At 36.4% G+C, this 20,431-nt stretch overlaps 1 long non-coding RNA gene across 1 annotated transcript; it reads right to left on the bottom strand.

Annotated features, from left to right (window-relative positions):
* Positions 1-600: 600 nt before the first annotated feature.
* Positions 601-19,779, bottom strand: LOC144337800 (uncharacterized). Its single transcript, XR_013411354.1, has 4 exons — positions 19,659-19,779; positions 17,563-17,680; positions 2,560-3,199; positions 601-1,973 (listed from the first exon to the last, which is right to left on the bottom strand). It is a non-coding gene; the product is annotated as an uncharacterized LOC144337800 (long non-coding RNA).
* Positions 19,780-20,431: the final 652 nt, after the last annotated feature.

Raw genomic sequence — 20,431 nt, 5'->3', positions numbered from 1 at the left:
ATAGCTCTCTGACTCCTGGTTGGTGTAACATGTATAATGAGACCTGTAACCTAGAGAAGGAGATTAGTGAGCATTAAAACCGAGTTCTTTTACTTTATTAGAGTTGCTTTCCTTCCTGTCTTTGTCTCTTCTCCACACAAAACCCGAGCTTGTGAAAAAGTGTCCCAGCGAGGGAGGGTTACATTAAAAAGTCAACCACGGTCGTATTAGCATTAAGGCACTCTGAATGCAGCCACTCTGAGCCACATGGAGTTCTGCAAAGAACCGGAAACAATGATTTGAATCTATAGGGAAATGGTATGGTTTCCGATCTATTATCATTACTGCTTTAAAAAACAAAACTAAACTAAACAAAGTCCCCCTCGACAAGCATAAAAAAGGGTTGGATCCACAAGGCCGCAATCAGAACTACAGAAGACAACATCAAAGAAAGAAGAAGAAAAGCAACTGCTTGTGCCTCTGGCCAGGATTCAGCTAACAACGCATCTGCTTTGAAAGCCATACCTCAGAGTTTGACCACAAGTAAACTGACCCGTAGGAAACCACGACAACGGAGGATACTGACATTTAATTTATGTATTTAATTTTTTTATACAGAGAAAAGCAATTGTGTGATCACATCTCATTTATAACAAATCTGATCTTTAAAAGGCAATAATTTCACAAATGCACTTTTGCATTAAGAATACTGTTATCATAAGCATGGAGCTAACACTGTGTGGGCAGTCACTCTGACTTATAGCAGCTCTGTACAGCCGCTGCAAGATAACCAAGAGTAATGGTGTTTGATAATCAGGCCACACTATTAATATAACATGAACCACAAGTGCTTTTGTACTGCAGCTCTGGTTAAACTAGCAAATCTCATTGGAATATAAAGAAGGGGTGGGGAGTCATGTTCTGTTTTCTGCTACTTCTGCACTGAAAAATATGCCTCAAGGTGCTGTCTTAGGTGTTTCATGTCTTAGGGCACATGTAGTAGAGCTGAAGAATGTTTCCCTTTAGAACCTCTGGTCCTTTCTGCTCAGTTCGAGTTCAATGACTACCCACTAGGTCAGAATTTAGGTCCGTGAAATGCAGCAGATGGATTCCAAATGGCAGTTTTGTTGGCTGGGGTAAAGCTGGTGGAACATGCTGAGGCCCATAGCAAGCTGGGTTTATGCTGGTCTCTCACTGGTCTGTAACTGTTGAAATACTGCTGGGTGTAAAGGGACTCATTTTGGCCAATGTGAGCAAAGGGGAATGCTGCCCCTCCATCGTAAATGTTAATGTGAAGGAAAATATGAGGGAAACACTTCTGGTGGTAAGAGTCAGACAACATAATCATAACAAGTAAAACCAGGCTTAAGCATGTCACTGCAATGTTTATTCATATGGTGACATTTACTGTAACTTTCCTCTAAAAGGCAATGGTTTCCTCCTGTTTTAACAACCCAGAAACCATTATGAAGTTACTTTGGATACATGATGTGTATTTTTGTCATAGAGCTCTCCATTTCCTAGGACATCTGCAATGGGGGTGAATTATGTCTAGAAAATCAATGCTTGGGCCAGTTCTGTAAATTTGAGGAGGCATGTAAAGAAACATATTTCCTGAATTTCACAATGAGGAGAGAAGATTAGAAAGGGCCGATTAAAGAAGCAGAGCCTCTATAAGACCGAGTGCTGTGTTTAAACATTTAGGAACCTCCTCCCATGCCATGTTTTTCATAAAACTCGCCCTACAAATGCAGATCAGGTGTGGATCTCTCTGGATCTCTTCAGATTCATGGCAGGAGATGAAGGTTAATGTCCATGGTGCTTAATTGTGCTTCAGTTGTGATGCTTTTGTGTGATGCTTTCGTCACCATATAATGCCGTATATTTTTATTCATTTACTCATCAGACATTTATTGAGCATTTGCTTTATGCTAGTCATTCAACCAGGCATGCAGAAAGAGGATGAAGTGAATCTATCTCAAGGATATCAGAATCTGGTAGGAAAGAATAGACATGTACATAATTATAAAACTTGGTAGAACGTGTTAAAGAGAAATACATTTAAGTTGCCGTGGGAAAGATTACATTGAATAACATGGAATTAATGAAGATTTTGATACATTTAATCTTAAATAATGTGTAGATTTTAAATACTTGTTTTGTTTTCCCTGCTATGATGGAAATTAGTTGAAGCTAATCACCATGTTTAATTTCTGTGAATATATTTGATATGTTGCTATATTTAGTCAAATGTCTGTTCTATGGAGGCCTTACATTAATGGATACCATCTATAGAGCACTTGATGTGTTTCAGGCATTGTTGTAAGCCCATATTCTCTTATTTAACCCTCGTAGCATCTGCTGATAGATTCAAATTATCCCCATTTTACAGAGAAAACTGAAGCACTGAGAGGTTCACTAAATTGCTCAACTTTATAGCTATTAAGTGGAGAAGCTGGGTTGGAGCTGGGGCAGTCTGGTCTGAGTCTATATTCCTTACCCAAACACTTTAAATGCTTCTGGTCAATAAGTACTGAATGTTGAACAAATCCTCAGCAGTTACGATGCAATTTTACTTACCACTGTTGAATTTCTCAAGGATACTCAGCTTGGGAAACAAAACAAAAAATCTCAGGGTGCATAAAAATTGGTTTATAATTTAATTATTTCTCTTCATAAGAAAGTCTAGCTGTTGTTCACAATGTTTGTTCTCTTGAAAGTCTTGAGGTATTGAATCGTCTAGGATGGTTTCAAGTTATGCAGATTTTTAAGATAATAGTTTTATTGTTTGATAAACACAGCATCATTGACCTGGGCATCAACTCCAGTGTTTAGTCTTGCATTATCATGATACAGTGTTATGATGCACATCCATATGGTAAACCTGGGTTCTATGGACCTGAGTCTCCAGCACCCTTGGTGTTCCACATAAGTTGCAGAACAATCCTTCCCTGTCAGAAAAGAATTCATTGTTCAGAAGATGATCAGTAGCTTGATCTTGTTTGCACAGATTTCAGTGGTATAGAGTGTAGGGAGTTGGTGGGACAACTGGGTAGAGAGTAGGCAATGCCACCATACATGCAAGCATGTGAGCTGCGTGCAGACATCTCCTCCATTGGAGAAGCGAAGAAATGGAATGTCCTCAAGTGAACCGGCCATCTGCATTTCACCAGGTTCAATCTTTACCTAAATCCTTTTTCCACAGTACAGCTGAACTTGCCTGTTTCAAATAAGAAGTTGTGAAAAATAAATATGAAACTGACAGATACATTTATCCTTGTAGAAATTAGCAAGGAACAAAGAAAACTGTAATATTTAATTTTGCTAAAGTTATTGAAAAATTGCTATTCTTGTATATCACTTACATGTAGTGCAAAAAATTGTGATCTTGGTGATTTGTAAACTTTATCTAGAGCTATAAAATGCTATGCCAAAGGTACACATAATTCCATGGCCAGCAGTTCATTATAAGGAAACAGTTATGAACACAAAGATTCGTAGACAAGGATATACATCTAAAATTATTTAAGACATTAAAAAAGTAGAAATAGCCTAAATTTTTATCAATAGGGAACCTACTAATTTTAGAACATCTATAAAATAAAATACAAAAAAGCAGAGTACAGGCTGTACATAAAATGTTGCCTTGATTCAGCATGAAAAAAGAATGCTCTACAGAATAAAATAACTGTGGCGAAATTATGGATACCTTTAATTTTTCTTATTTGTACACTCTATATATTTGCTGAAATGTTATACCACGAACATAGATTATTTCTCTTTTTCGAGGATCAAGTAAATATGAAGCACTGTTTAGAAGGCTGTGGACATGCTGAAGATCCATCCAGAGGGTCTCCAGATTTGCTCTGTGAGGACAAGGCTTGTCCCCTCTGTCCCCTCTCGATTGTTGAAATCTGTGCTGCTTTTTCCTTAAATTCTACTGTAAATTCTAGGAGGGGTAAAACTTTTTGATAGGCTATGAGAGAGAAGCCTTTAGAAGTAGGAAGAGGAATGAGCATTTGAAATATATTTTCAAGAAAAAGATAAGCATGTTAGTTTGGAGAACTTGTTGGAAAATTGAAAATTTTCCTCCTGCTTGAGTTAAACAAATCTAGTTGTTTTCCAGGTGAGTTAGTTTTGGACTATGGACTGTAGACAATATAGATTGCTTTTGACTTTGTAAGTAATAAGTCTAACAAGTCAAACATTATGAATACATTTGAGAACAAAATTTTCAAGATAAGATAAGGTAAGGAAATGAGAGGAAACAGTATTTAAAGCAGACATGAGCATGCCTTTCCTTGGGTTTATCTAGAGAAGTATTGATTTCTACATGGCTGCATTGGTTGCAATGGAATATTGCTGGCAGCTACTAATTACGATTATACCACTGGCTTGTGATGACAAAAATGCTGGCCCATTCTGTTAATGCTTCTTTTCAGTTTAAAGAAATAAACCACATAATTCTGATTTCCCCAGATATTGCCAAGTTGCAGCGTCAGTCACTCTCAATCATATTCCTGTTCGAATGATTGTACAAAATTTAATTCCCTTTTATTCATAGTTGGCATTCATTCATTTATTCAACATTTGCTGAATTCCTAGTATGTTACAAGAAATAAGAAGTGTTATTTGTCCTTTAAATTTTATTTCCAACCTCTTAGAGATTGTTTAACTTAATACTAATTATTTTCTCTTATTTGTACACCCGGCACCCAAAATGGTATGGGGCATATTTATTTTTTAAATTAAAGTGAATTAAAATAAATTCTTGAGAATTTCATTATATCCCTTGAGATAATTGGAAACATAAAATAACATACCACAGAAAATGTGCCTTTATATCCGCGTGTGTGTGTGTGTGTGTGTGTGTGTGTGTGTGTGTATTTGTTCAGCATTGGAAATAAGAATCACAGATAATCAAGAAAGCAGCAAAATTTTTAATAGTCTTTGAAAATGTTATATTTAACTGACAATATAATTTTCATATGATAATTTGTAGAAAAACTGAAATATTGGAATTTGTTTAACTTTTAGATTTTAGTGGCAGTAACAAAAATCTCTTGTTGTTATACTTGTGCCTATAATTGGATTCAAAACAATTCAACAAAACTAAATTTATTGTTTAAATTAATATAAATAAATTTATAATTTAAATAAACTAATAATTAAAAAATAAGAGACAGTATGACATAATGGAACAGTCTATTAGAATAGTCCTGGCAAAGAAAAAATGTCTTAGTATTACAAAAAACTAAAATAGGAATCAACTTTCTGTAAAGCTCTATTCCCTCACTTTAAGATAGGCAAGTTGAGAAACTTGTCCAGTGTTCTATAGCCAGCCAGTGGTAAGCTCACTATCAAACTGAAGTTTTCAGACTTACTGTTTGGTCACCTTGTCTCAGTCCACATGAGCCAAATTTTTCTAAAGCTCCAATCAGTTGTCTAAATGGTTTATTTGCCAACTTTTCTAGTAGCAAACCAACCTAACAATAAGAAAGTTTAATGTCAGAGAGAAAGAAAGAAACGAACAAGCAAAGAAAAGAGAGAAGCAAAGAAATAAACAAAGAAAGAAGGAAAGAACAAGCAAGCCAGCCAGCCATTGGCCAGTGTTAAATAATAAGGGTAAATAAAAATGAACATTTACTGTGAAACCTAATTACAGTAATGTCATGTATAGTACAAAAAATATATGGAACGAAAATCCCCAGCAAGTAACACAAAAGGTAGAAAGGGCAAAGGGAATCAACATGTTGGTAACATCAGTATTACTTGGGAAGGAGTAAAAACATGAATTTATTTCTATGTTGGACTATAGTAAAATAAAGATTCATACTTTAATCTCTAGGGTAATCATTAAAAATGATAAAATACAAACCAACAGAAAGAAAATGGACGATTTAAAATAATTAATTTAAAAGAAGGAAAAAAGAAAAGAAAAACATACAAAGCAGAAGGAACAAATAGAAAACAAGTAGTAAGATTATAGCTATGAAACTACAAATATCAGTAATTACATTTAATGTCAATAGACTACATACTCCAATTGAAAAACAAGATTGTCAAACTGGATGAAAAAACAAAACCCAACTATGTGTTGCTTACATGAGATACATCTTAAACATAGGTACACAGAAAATTTGAAAGTAAAAGGATGGACACAGGAATAATGCAAATCCTAGCCCCCCCCAAAAGCTGGTGTATTTATACTAATATCAGATAAAGGAGCATTTTGAAGATAAGCAGTGACATTTCAAAACGATAAAAGGATTTGAATAACTACATGCAGATAATAATTTTAAGTTTGTACCACCTAGTAACATAGTTTCAAAATACACAAGTCAAAAATAGACAGAAAAAAGTAGAAATAGACATATCTATAATAACAGTGAGCGACTATAACACTTCTCTTACTAACTTGTAAACAAAGCAGATAAAAGTCAATAAATAGGTAAAATATCTGAACTTAACAATACACATTATTTTCAAGTGCATGTGGAATATTTACCAAAATTGACCATATCTTGGATCATCAATTAAGTCTCAAAGTTTGGAATACTGAGATCAGTCAGAGTATGCTCTCTATTCTCAGTGGAATGAAGCTGTAAATTAATAAACATATATACAAAATCCAAATGTTTGGAAATCAAGTAGCACATTTATAAATCATTTATGCAGAAAATAAGCAGTCACTAAGAAAACTGGAAAAATTTTTTAACCAAATGATAATAAAATATATCAAAATTTTTAGGAATTTGCTGAGACTGTGATTAAGGGGAAACTTATAGCCTTAAATGTATACACGCTAAAAGAAGAAAGGCTTAATATCAAGAATATGAGAATTGATATCAAGAAATATGGGGAAGAACTCACAACAAATGAAAACCAACAAAAGCAGAAGAAACCCCTATAGATAAAAGTAGAGAATAATAGGCCGGGCACAGTGTCTCATGCCTGTAATCCCAGCATTTTGGCAGGCTGAGACGGGCGGATCACGAGGTCAGGAGATTGAGACCATCCTGGCTAACACAGTGAAACCCTGTCTCTACTAAAAAAAAAAAAAAATACAAAAAAGTAGCTGGGCATGGTGGCGGGCACCTGTAGTCCCAGCTACTCGGGAGGCTGAGGCAGGAGAATGGCGTGAACCTGGGAGGCGGAGCTTGCAGTGAGCCAAGATGGAGCCACTGCACTCCAGCCTGGGTGACAGAGCAAGACTCCATCTCAAAAAAAAAAAAAAAAAAAAAAAAAGTAGAGAATATAGAGAATAGCAATATAAAAACCAAATTTACAAGAAAATAAAACCACCAAGGCCAAAAGGTTGTTCTTTGAAAAGACTTTTAAACTGATAGATTGATCAAGAAGAGAGTGATACAGATTACCAATATTAGAACTGAAAAATGGGACATCACTACAGATTCGAGAGACTGACAGAATACTAAGAGCATAATGTGAACAACTTTATGCTGAGAAACTGAAAAACTTAAGTGAAATATATAAATTTCTAGGAAAACACAGTTTTTCTAAACTAACAAAACAAGAAACAAAAAATCTGAATATTCTTATATATATTATATGAATTGAATCCTTAATACAAACCTTCCCACAAAAAGTCTTTAATCCCAGATAGCTTCACCAATGAATTTTTCCAAATATTTAAGGGAAATTACACCAATTTCCAACAATCATATGCAGATATTTCCAGAGAATAAAAACACTTTCTAATTTATTTTAAAAGGTCAGCATACCCTTGATACTAAAACTTGTCAAGTACTTTAAAAAAAAAATAAGCATAGGGCAATTTCTCATACAAACATAGCTGCAAAAATCCTGAACAAAATATTGGAAAATAGAATCTAGTAATACATTAAAATAATACATACATCATAATGAATTAAGTCTATTCTTGAATATAAGGTTGGTTTAACATTTAAAAATTAATCAGTGATGCTGCTGTGCCTATGGAGTAGCCATTCTTTCTTCCTTTACTTTTTAAATAAACTTGCTTTCACTTAAAAAACAAAAACAAAAACTAATCAATGAATCACTGACATTAATAGAATAAAGCAGAAAACTCATACAATCATTTCAGTGGATGAAGAAAAAAATTGGATAAAATTCAGTATCACAAATGTAAAAAAGTTCTTGGTAAACTAAGAATAAAACAGAATTTACTTAATCTAATAGACACATTATTTGTTAAAACTATTGACCATATGACTTCAATGACTTCCAAAGTATCTAGTCTTCTTTAATAAAAGTGCTGACCAACCAGAACAGTTTCTGGGTAATTACAGATCATCAGGGATTACCAGCTAAGAGTTTTTAAACAGATTAACAATTGTCCAAGTTGGTTATTACTCTCCCACAATTAGTCTGTACTTTCATCATTTCCAGATTAGACTTTCCTACATTTTACCTACAAAATTTTTTGAATCACATTAAATAATTTGCCTCTCTTGCTCTTTTTTTTAATAAAAATATTTGACAGGACATATTCCATTTACTTTGAACGTTTACATCTTATAAATATACTTAAGCTATTAAGAATGTCATAAAGGCAAACTTTTTCATAATTGATTAAAACACAAAACAAAACCACTGGCCCTCAAAAAGAAAATGTAACTCAAAGTATGGGAGGGAAAGAAGAGACATATGGTGACCTCATGAGTAGGTTAAGTTCAAAATAGATAAATGACTTAAAGGTTTACAGTTTCTATTTTGAGAGACATACAATACACTTCAAAAAACCTATTGCTTAAAGAAATATTAAGAACAAGAAAGGAGCTCTATAAAAGAACTGTTCTTAGAAACCTGGAAGCGATGTTCTACCAGTATTCTTTTAATTATAATTAGATAATGAACAATTATAATAAGGAAAACTGCTACAATACCCACTTAGGTTGATCTTTCCCTTTAACTTCACAGCAGGATATAGGACTTTTTTCAATTCCCTTGAAATCAAACCTAAGTGTGAAGTGAGCCATTCTCTGGAAGTATGGGCATATATATGTATATACACACATATTCTTTTCACTTAGTAAGTTACCAAACTTGCCATGCAATAAGGAAATAATGTTTGTGAGTGTAGAAAGAGTCATGTAAAAATCCACCATCTGGGGTGGTTTGAAAGATGTGGTCTAATGTAGAAGACATATTAGTGAAAAGCAAAGGATAATTCCTTTACTGCATGCAGGTAGGCTGGAGACACCCAGAGATGGCCACACAAGAAGAAAGGTGACAGGGAAAATTAGTGTTGAACAATTTGGAAATAACTGTCAAACCCTGGTTGAATATTTGCACGTAGGAAGATATTCCTTTTGTTGTTTGCCCTGTGTGAATGACTTAATACCAGTAGAGAGGATTGAATGAAATGGACTTATTATAATAATTGTTCTAATTCTCCGTCTCTGCTGAAGAAAAAAATAATGCAGCCTAGGCAACATGATGAAACCCTGTCTCTATAAAAAAAATACAAAAAATTAGCCAGGCATGGTGGTGCACACCTGTAGTCTCAGCTACTCAGGAAGCTGAGGTGGGAGGATCAACTGAGCCTGGGAGGTGGAGGTTGCAGTGAGCTGAGATCACGCCACTGCACTTCAGCCTGGGGCGAAAGAGTGAAACCTTGCCCCACCCCCCAAAAAAGATGAAAATAATGACAGGAACTATTAGTAATTGGTTTCCCACAAGAGACATATTTGTCATGTACATAATCCTTTCCAAGATATATCTTAAAGGCTATTTGCCCTGCAGTATGGCCTGACATTAAGTATAAGATGTATCTACTTTATGCACTACTATATATCCTAAGAACCTAATATACTGTCTGGAACATTGTGCTCAGTAACTATAGTTAACCCTTGAACAACATGGGTTTGAAATACATGGGTCCACTTATAAATGGATTTTTAAAAATAAGTATATTAGAAAATGTTCTGGAGATTTGCAACAATTTGAAAAAAAAACCTTGCAAACTGTGTAGCCCAGAAGTGTTGAAAAAATTAAGATATATGTAGATACTAGTCTGTTTTATCATTCACTGTCATAAAGCATACATAAATCTATTATAAAAAGCTAAAATTTATTGAAACACACACACACACACAAACACATGCAGAATCTACATGGCGCCATTTGCAGTGGAGAGAAATGTAAACAAACATAAAGACACAGTATTAAATCATAACTACATAAAATTAACTCTAGTACATACTGTACTACTGTAATAATTTTGTAGCCACCTTCTGAGCTCAAGTGTTTGGAGTATCTGCTTAAAACGCCCTGTGATGCTACTAATCACCTCCACATTAGTACTTTCTCTCTATAACAAATTGTTTATTGCAGTAAAAAGTAATCTCTTGTGGTTCTCACTTGGTTTTCATTGTGTTTAGCACCACACCCAGAACCTTGAATAACACCAGGGCGCCTTGAAGCGCCACTAGTGGTGCTGGAAGTGCTCCCAACAAGGAGAGAAAAGTCATGACATTACACGAAAAAGTTGAATGGCTTAAAATGTAACATAAACTGAGGTCTGCAGCTGCAGTTGCCTGCCACTTCAAAATAAATAAATCCAAGTAAAAGAACCATTGTGAAAAATATAAAAGGAAATTCCTGAAGGTGTCACTGCAGGTATGCCAGCAGGCACAACATTCATCCTCGTTTTGCAAAATATCTTTTTATCTTGTATTGAGAATGCAGTTTTTATGTGTATGCAGGATTGCTATATGGACAGCATACCTGCAGACTTTAATATGATTAGAGAAAAAGTGAAGTCATTATATAGCAACTGAAAGCAAAAGGAAGGAGAAGGATCTAAAGGTTGAGTATTTTATGCCAGCAAAGGATGGTTTGATAATTTTAGAAAGAGGTTTTGCTTTAAAAATGTCAAGGTAACAGAAGAATCAGCTTTTGCCAACCAAAAGGCAACAGACAAGTTCCTAGATGTCATTAGGAAAATCATTGAGAAGAAAGGATATCTGCCTGAATGGGGTTTTAATGCAGATGAAAGTCCCCTATTCTGGGGGGAAAAAGAAGCCATAAAGGACATTTGTTAGTAAGGAAGAGAAACAAGCACCAGATTTAAGGCAGGAAGGGATAGTCCAACTCTACTATTTTGTACAAACACATGCAGGCTTATGATCAGGAATATCCTTATCTATAAAGTTGCTAGCCTGGGAGCCATGAGGGAAAATATAAATAAATACCAGCTGTCAATTTTTTGGTTGTACAGCGAGGAGGCCTGGACAATGGGAATCATTTTTATGGATTGGTTCCATTGATGCTTTGTTCCTGAAGTCAGGAAGTTCCTTGCCAATAAAGGACTGCCTTTTAAAGTTCTTTTGAAATTAGACAATGCCCCTGGGTCCCCAGGACTTCATGAGTTTGACACCAAAGGTGTTGAAGTGGTCTACTTGCCCCCAAACACATCTTTAATTCAGCCTCTAGATCAGGAGGTCATAAGGACCTTTAAGGCTCATCACACATGATACTCTATGGAAAGGATTTCCAATGTCACGAAAGAGAACCCTGTTAGAGGGAACATCTTGAAAGTCTGGCAGGATTACATTATTGCAGATGCCATTGTCGTTACAGAAAAAGCTGTGAAAGCCATTAAACTCAAAATAATAAGTCCCTGCTTGAGAAAACTGGGTCCAGATGTTATGCATGACTTCACAGGATTTATGACAGAATCAATCAAGAAAGTCATGAAAGATTCTGGATATCGCAAAAATGGTATGGTGCAGGGAGGGTTTCAAGATTTGGATCTTGGAGAAATTTAAGAGTTAACACACTGCACTAGAGGAATTAATAGGAGGTAACTTAATGGAGATGAGTGCTTCTGCACCAGTGCCAGACAATGAGCAAGAAGACAGAAGCAGCAGTGCTAGAACACAAATTAGACAAGCTGGCAGAAGGGTTCTGATTATTTGAGACTGCTTTTGACTTCGTTTATAATATAGACCCTTCTATAATATGGGCACTGAAACCAAATGGTGGAAGAAGGATTGGTACTGTATAGAAACATTTTTAAAGAAGTGAAAAGCAAAATGTTAGAGAGAAATTAATATGCACTTTCTCAAAGTTACACAAGTGTGCCTGCCGCTCCTGCCTCCCCTTCCACCTCTTTCACTTCTTCTGGCTTTGCTAACCTTGAGACAGCAAGACCAGCCCCTTCTCTTCTTCCTCCTCCTCAACCTACTTGATGTGAGGATGACAAGAATGAAGGTCTTTACAATGATCCACTTCCACTTAATGAAAGTAAATATATTTTCTTTTCTGTATGATTTTCTTAATAACATTTTCTTTTCTGTAGCTTACTTCATCATAAGAATACAGTATATAATATGTATTAATTGACTGTTCATGTTGTTGGTAAGGCTTCTGGTTAACAGTAGTCTATTAGTAGTCAAGCTTTTGGAGAGTCAAAAGTTATATGTGGATTTTTGGCTGGGCTTGGTGGCTCATGCCTGTAAAAATACAAAAAATTAGCTGCGCGTGGTGGCGTGCCTGCAGTCCCAGCTACTCGGGAGGCTGAGGCAGGAGGCTCTGTTTGAACCCGAGAGGCAGAAGTTGCAGTGAGCCGAGATCGCGCCACTGTACTCCAGCCTGGAAACAGAGTGAGACTCTGTCTCAAAAAAAAAAAAAAAAAAAAAAAATTATATGTGGATTTTTGTCTACGCAGGAGTCAGTGCCATTAACTCTTGCCTTGTTCACAGGTCAACTATACTTTGAATAAATGATACTTGAGTTTTGCAAATAGTTGAATCAGTCTTTTTTTGATACTTGTATCAATCCAAAACAAAGCCATCTAGGAAACTATCTGTCTTTTTTCTTGATGACCTTTTATCAATTTATATGTGTCACATATATATTATATACAGGGAGAAAGAGAGAGAAGAAATACTTGTATGTATTTACTGATACGTATAATCTATGAATACTTTTTACAGTAGTTTCTAGGAAAGTCATTCACTCTGTGTCCTGTGTCCCTTCCCTGCATTCTCAAAATAGGGCTAAGTAAGGACAATAAGGGTCATGATACTTTATTGCCCACTATGTCCCCATTAGATTAAAGAAAATTAAGAAAGTACTTCAATCTTTGAACTTATGTGACATGACCAGAGTGACCTTGTGTTCTCAAAAGCACTCAATACATTTGAGAAAACCTCCATCTTGTTTTTACCTCACAGGGTAAAAATGTACATTGTTTTTAACAAGTGCCAAAAATGCTGATTTCCCAGAGGGCTTAGAATTTTTCTGAAGGGGGAAGGAAAATCGTGTGTTAAAAAAATTACGTATTTCCCATTCATTCTTATAACAGTAGGAAAATACAGGAAAAATAGTGTCAATTTAGTAATCATATGGAAATTCATATTTATTTACACCATAATGAGTGTAAAGGAGACCTTATATTCTGGGGGACACAGCTCACTTTCAACGGATTGTTTCAAACAAGGATAATATACTAACTCATGCCTGTCTTGAAAGTTTTGTTATTTTCTTTCTTAGAGGTCAGAGACACCAAGGTCTTGAAAAATGTTATCAAAGCATATGAGATGTAAATATCATGTAGGGACTTGCTGCTCACAGTGAAAAGCAATGTTAACATGCCTACAATGTGTTTTCTGGGTTATATTTGAAGGGAGTTTAGACATAAGTTAGACATAATTTTTGTGCTCAAGGAACGTAGAATCTGGTAGAGAGAATATGAAGAAGAAACACGTGATGAATTATTGAACAATATATTTATCTGTCCGAGATGTTGCAGTCTGGCAACTTGTCAGAAGTCAAGAAAGGCCATTCCTATCTTTTCTTTTGCATACTGTTTTTTCTTATTTCGCAGGGCATTTAGGCCAGTATGAAGATGACTTCCCTCGAGTTTTGTGACTTTTTAGTTTATCTGTTTTGTTTCTTTGTGTAGCTAATTCTAGCCTAGTTGGGTCCAGCTGTGGCAACATCTCTTGAGTGGAGCTACACCAGCATTTACTGCCATGCTTTTTCCCACTGATTCTCTTTACAGTGTCTGCAATGAGCCTTTTAATTGTATCTGTTTCATGCCAAGGAGTCTTTGTACATTCTTTTCATTCTGCCTGGATCTCTTTTCCCGCTCTCTCTGCTTGAATAATTACCATTCACTTTTTAGTTCTCGGCTTAGATATAATTTCCTCCATTTGGCATGAAACCATGACATTCTCTAATAGCTCCTTGTTCTCGAGCATTTTACATTTCAACACTGTATTTCACTTAGCTATTTATTTGAGCATCACTTTAACTAGACTGTAATCTCCCTGAAGGCAGTGAATAGGCAAAACTAAAGCTATTATTACCATATGATTCAGCAACCATGCTCCTTGGTTTTTACCCAAAGGAGTTGAAGACTTATGTTTCACACAGAAAAATCTGCTCATGGGGTTGGGTGCAGTGGCTCATGCCTATTGTGACGCTTTGGGAGGCCAAGGCAGGAGGATTACTTCATGTCAGGAGTTTGAGGCCAGTCTGGGCAAGACAGTGAGACCCCCTCTCTACAACAACAACAACAAAATGATAGACATGGTGGCACGTGTCTGTAGGCCTGGCTACTTTAGAAGCTGAGGCAAGAGGGTTATTTGAACCCAGGAATTTAAGGTTTCAGTAAGCTGTGGTTGCACTGCTGCTTTCCAGCCTGGGTGAGAGAGCAAGACCCTGTCTCTAAAAAACAAACAACATAAAAACCTTCTCGTGGATGTATGGGTGTTTATAAATGCTTTATTAATAATTTCCCAAACATGGAAGCAACCAAGAAACCAAGATATCCTTTAGCAGGTGTATTAGTCCTTTTTCACACTGCTGATAAAGACATACCCAAGATTGGGCAATTTAAAAAGGAAAGAGGTTTAATGGAGAACTCACAGTTCCATGTGGCTGGAGAAGCCTCACAATTATGGTGGAAGGCAAGGAGAAGCAAGTCACATCTTACGTGGATGGCAGAAGGCAAAGAAAGAGTGTGTGCAAGGAGATTCCCGTTTTTTAAACCATCAGATCTTATGAGACCTATTCACTATCAGGAGAACAGCACAGGAAATACCGTCCCCCATGATTAAATCATCTCCCATCGAGTCCCTCCCACAACACATGGGAATTATGGGAGCTACAAGATGAGATTTGGATGGGGACACAGAGCCAAACCATATCAGCAGATGAATGGATAAATAAACTACAGTATATCCAAACAATGGAGTATTAATAGACATTAAAATGAATGAGCTATCATGCCATGAAAAGATATGGAGAAAACTGAAAGGCATATTACTAAGTGAATGACGCTAATCTGAAAAGACTGCCTACTGTAGTTGATCCTTGAACAACTCAGGGGTTGGGGGCTCTGACACCCTTCCCAGTTGAAAATCTGCATATAACTTTTGACTCCCCCCAAAACTTAACCACTAATAGCCCACTGTTGACCAGAAGCCTTGCTGATAACCTAAACAGTAGATTAACACATATTTTATGTTGTATGTATTATATATTGTATTCTTATAATAAAGTAAGCTAGAGGAAAGAACATGTTATTATATTAAGAAAATCAAGAAGAGGAGAAAATATGTTTGCTATTCATTAGAGGAAGAGAATCATCATAAAAGTCTTCAATCTCATCATCTTCATGTTGGGAAGGCTGAGGAGGAGGAAGAAGATGAGGGATTGATTTTATTGTCTCAGAGGTGGCAGAAGCAGAAGAGGTGCAGGAGATGGAAGAGGTGGCAAAAGAGGCAAGCACACCTGGTGTAACTTTATTGAAAAAAAATCATATATATGTGGACTTATGTAATATATATATATTCTATTTTATAATTATATATATTTATATGTAAATATAAAAGGGGCTGGGTGCCATGGCCCACACCTGTAATCCTACACTTTGGGAGGCTGAGGCGGTTGGATCACCTATGGTCAAACATTTGAGACCAGCCTGGCCAACATGGTCAAACCTTGTCTCTACTAAAAATACAAAAATTAGCCACCTGGGATTACAGGTGGCAGGCACCTGTAATCCCAGGTACTCGGGAGGCTGAGGCAGAAGAATTGCTTGAACCCAGGAGGCAGAGGTTGCAGTGTGCCGAGATTGCCCCATTGCACTCCAGCCTGGGCAACAGAGCAAAAGCTCCATCTCAAAAAAAAAAATAAACAAAATAAAAGGGACTATATAGATTTTATTTGTATGTATGTGTATATATACACACACATATACATTATATATAACGGAATATTATTCATTCTTAAAGACAAAGGAAATTGTGAAACATGCTACAATGGGATGAGTCTTAAATACATTATGTTAAGGACAACAAGCCAGTCACCAAAAGATAAATGCTGTAAGATTCTATTAATTTAAGTATCTACACTAATAAATTCATAGGGACAGAAAGTATTAATAGAGTAGTGGTTGCTGGGGACTGGAGTGGGAGAAATGGGGATTTGTTGTTTAATGGGCATAGAATTTCAATTTTGCAACACAAAAATGTTCTGGAGATTGGTTCCACAGAAATACTTAACTGTCACTTAAGATGCACACTTAAGCTGTACACTTAAGAGAGTAAATTTTTTGTGTTGTATATTTTCCCACAAAATAAAACAGATTTAAAATAATGTATTCAATGATATATTAAAAGAAGTAGGCCAGGCATGGTGGCTCATGCCTGTAATCCCAGCACTTTGGGAGGTGAAGGCAGGCAGATCATGAGGTCAAGAGATCAAGACCATCCTGGCTAACATGGTGAAACTCCATCTCTACTAAAAATAAAAAAATTGCAAGAATACATCTCGGGGAAAAAAAAAAAAAATTAGCCAAGGATTGTGGCACGTGCCTGTAGTCCCAGCTACTCTGGAGGCTGAGGCAGGAGAGTAGCTTGAATCTGGGAGGCAGAGGTTGCAGTGAGCCAAGATCGTGCCACTGTACTCCAGCCTGGGTGACAGAGCAACAGTCCATCTCAAAAAAAAAAAAAAAAAAAAGTATGCCATGACCAACTTGAGTATATCTCAGGAATGCAAGGTTGGTTTAACATTAGGAAGCCTATTGAGATAATTGACCCCATGAACAAATTAAAGAAGAAAAACTATATGAGACCACTCATCAGATGCAGAAAATATATTTTATGAAATCTTACAGTTCTTTGTGATAAAAACTCATAGCAACCTAGAAATAGAAAGAAAACCATTCAAACAACAATAAAAAAGATCTTTGCTGAATCCACAGCAAATATTATACCTAATGATAAAGTCTCCTACAAATTTAAGAGAGAACATAGGTTGAACATTAATACCACTTGCATTCATTTTGTGCTGGAGCCTCTAGTTATGTCTACAATATATGATGAAGATTTTTTTTTTAATTAGAAAGAAGTAAGGATAATGTTTATAATTCACTAATAACATGGTTAAAAAAATAAAAATGCGGGCCAGGTGCAGTGGCTCACGCTTGTAATCCAAGAACTTTGGGAAGCCCAGGGGGGCAAATCACAAAGTCAGAAGATTGAAACCATCCTGGCTAACACGGTGAAACCCCATCTCTACTAAAAATATGAAAAATTAGCCGAGTATGGTGGCACGCACCTGTAGTCCCAGCTACTCGGAAGGCTGAGGCAGGAACATCGCTTGAACCTAGGAGGCGGAGGTTGCAGTGAGCCAAGATCACGCCTCTGCACTCCAGCCTGGGCAACACAGTGAGACTCTGTTTCAAAAAAATAAATAAAAATTAAAAAATAAATAAATATGAAGTAAAAATAAAAACAAAGCATATACTGAGAAGGTTTGGGACTTAAAAGACTTCAACATAGTTTTGGATAAATAATTCATATACAAAAGGAAATGCATTCCTGTAAATTTCAACAACTGGAAAAATATTTAGAAAAGGTATTTCATTTAGAAAAAATATTCTAACAAAAATTTTGAGGAGTGCAAAATCCTTTTTTTTTTCTTTCTTGGCAATAGCGTCTTGCTTTTTTACCCAGGCTCATCTTGAGCTCCTGGGCTCACATAATCCTGTTGCTTGGCCTCCCAGAGTGCTGGGATTACAGGAATAAGCCACCATGCCCAGCTAAGGAGTACAAAATCTTAAAGGAGAAAATTTTTTAAGATTAAAAGGTCTAAATAAATGGAGAGGCTGGGCATGGTGGCTCATGCCTGTAATCCCAGGATCTTGGGAGGCCGATGCAGGCAGATGGCTTGAGTCCAGGAGTTTGTGACCAGCCTGGGCAACATGGCAAAACCCCATCTCTACAAAAAAATACAAAAAGTAGCCAGGCGTGGTGACATGTGCCTGTAGTCCCAGGTATTTCAGAGGCTGAGGTGGGAGGATCACTTGAGGCTGGGAGGCAGAGGTTCTGGTGAGCTGTACTCCACTCTGGGTGACAGAGTGACACCCTGTCTCAATAAACAATAAACAAATAAATAAATAAATAAATAAATAAATAAATAAATAAAGAGCTCTGTCATGTTCATATATAAGAAAACTTGTCATTATAATGCTATAATTTCTTTCCAAATTAATCTATAAAGTCTAATTAAAATTTGAATAAGACTTTAAAAATATAATCTGACAAATGATTATAAAATTAACTTGAAGATGCAAAGGGACAAGATGATTTAGAAGAATAAGATGGGGCATACTATACTGCATAGCAAGAAACATTATTATTGTAATTGTACTTATAATAACTAATGCAGTGTAATACAGAGTTAGGAAGAGACACATTGGACCAGTGGAACAGAAGAGATTGGATTGGTTGCCCAGAAGAGATCCAGGAACAGACAGAATTATAATGGATGACTGAGGTGACAGTACAAATCCACGATCTAGCATGCTAACATCAATTAACCATATGGGGAAAAAAATTTGAATTCCTATCTCTTAACAAACAACAAATCCATTCCTGGTGAATCAAAGACCTAAATGTGAAAGCAAAACTTAAAAACTTTTAGAAGAAATTAGAGAATATTTTTATGATCTGAGTGTAGGAAAAGACAATTCAATAGTAAAACCACACAAAAATGGAAAAGTTTGACATTAAAAACTTCTGCCTAGTTGGGGTATGGTTGCTCAGGTCTGTAATCACAGCATTTTGGGAGGCCAAAGCGGGAGGATCGTTTGAGCTTGGGAGTGTGAGACCAGCCTGGGCAATATGGTGAGACCCTGTCTCTACAAAAAATATAAAAATTAGCTGGGCATGGTGGCATATACCTATAGTTCCAGCTACTCAGGAAGCTGATACAGGAGGATGGCTTGAGCCCGGGAGGTCAAGGTTACGGTGAGCCATGATTGCACCACCAGCTTGGGTGACAGAGTGAGACTCTGTCTCACAAAACAAAAACAAAAACAAAAACAAAGAACACTTCTGTCCAGCAAATGATACTATGAAGAAAAAAAGAACAAAAACACAGACAGGGTGAAATTATTTGCAACACATAGTTGACAAAGCATTATTATCTGAATATATGAAAACTTCTAACAAAACAATGAAAAGAAGGTAAGAATCTCTACTTAAACATAAGCAAGTAAAAAAACCAGAATGAGCAGGTGCCATAGGGACAAGAGGAAACAGAGTGGCCAAACACCAGCAACAAATGGAGAGGTTGAACAGCAAATATGCTCAATCTCCCTAGTAGTCACAAAATGCAGTTTCAATTTAAGATAACATAAAATTTCTCACCCATTAGATTTGCAAAATCAGAGTCTGATAACACCAAGATGAGACCTGTGGGAACTCTCATATATGTCAATTCAGGGGTCCCCAACCCCTGAGCATGGCCTGTTAGGAACAGGGCTGCACAGCAGGAGGTGAGCAGGTAAGGAAGCAAAGCTTCATCTATATTTACAGCCACTCCCTATTGTTCACACTACTGCCTGAGCTCCACCTCCTGTCAGATCAGCGGCAGCATTAGATTCTCATAGGAATGTGAACTCTATTGTCAACTGCGCATGCAAGGGATCTAGGTTGCATGCTCCTTATGAGAATCACATGCCTGATGATCTGTCACTCTCCCATCAGCCCTAGATTGGACCATCTAGCTGCAGGAAAACAAGCTCAGGGCTCCCATTGATTCTACATTATGGTGAGTTGTATAATTATTACACGTTGTACAATTATTTAAATATATGTTAAAATGTAATAATAATAGAAATAAAGTGCACAATAAATATAATGTGCTCGACTCAAACCGAAACCACTCCTCACCCCGGGGTCCCTGGCAAAATTGTCTTCCACAAAACCAGTCCCTGATGCTAAAAAGGTTGGGGACTGCTGTGTTAACTGACATAACCATTCGGGAAGAAATTTGGCAATATCCGTAATACAGAAGATGAGCTTATTGTATGACTCAGAATTATATCCCTTGGTATATCCTAGAAAAATTCTAGTATAAGTGTATGGAATTTGTGTACAAGAATGCTCATGTGTGTCTTATAAAGACTAGAAGCTTCGTG

Source organism: Macaca mulatta, chromosome 1 (assembly GCF_049350105.2).
Source record: "Macaca mulatta isolate MMU2019108-1 chromosome 1, T2T-MMU8v2.0, whole genome shotgun sequence".
NCBI lineage: Eukaryota > Metazoa > Chordata > Mammalia > Primates > Cercopithecidae > Macaca > Macaca mulatta.
Note: the sequence above shows the minus strand (reverse complement) of the source record. Positions and strands in the feature narration are given on the sequence as shown.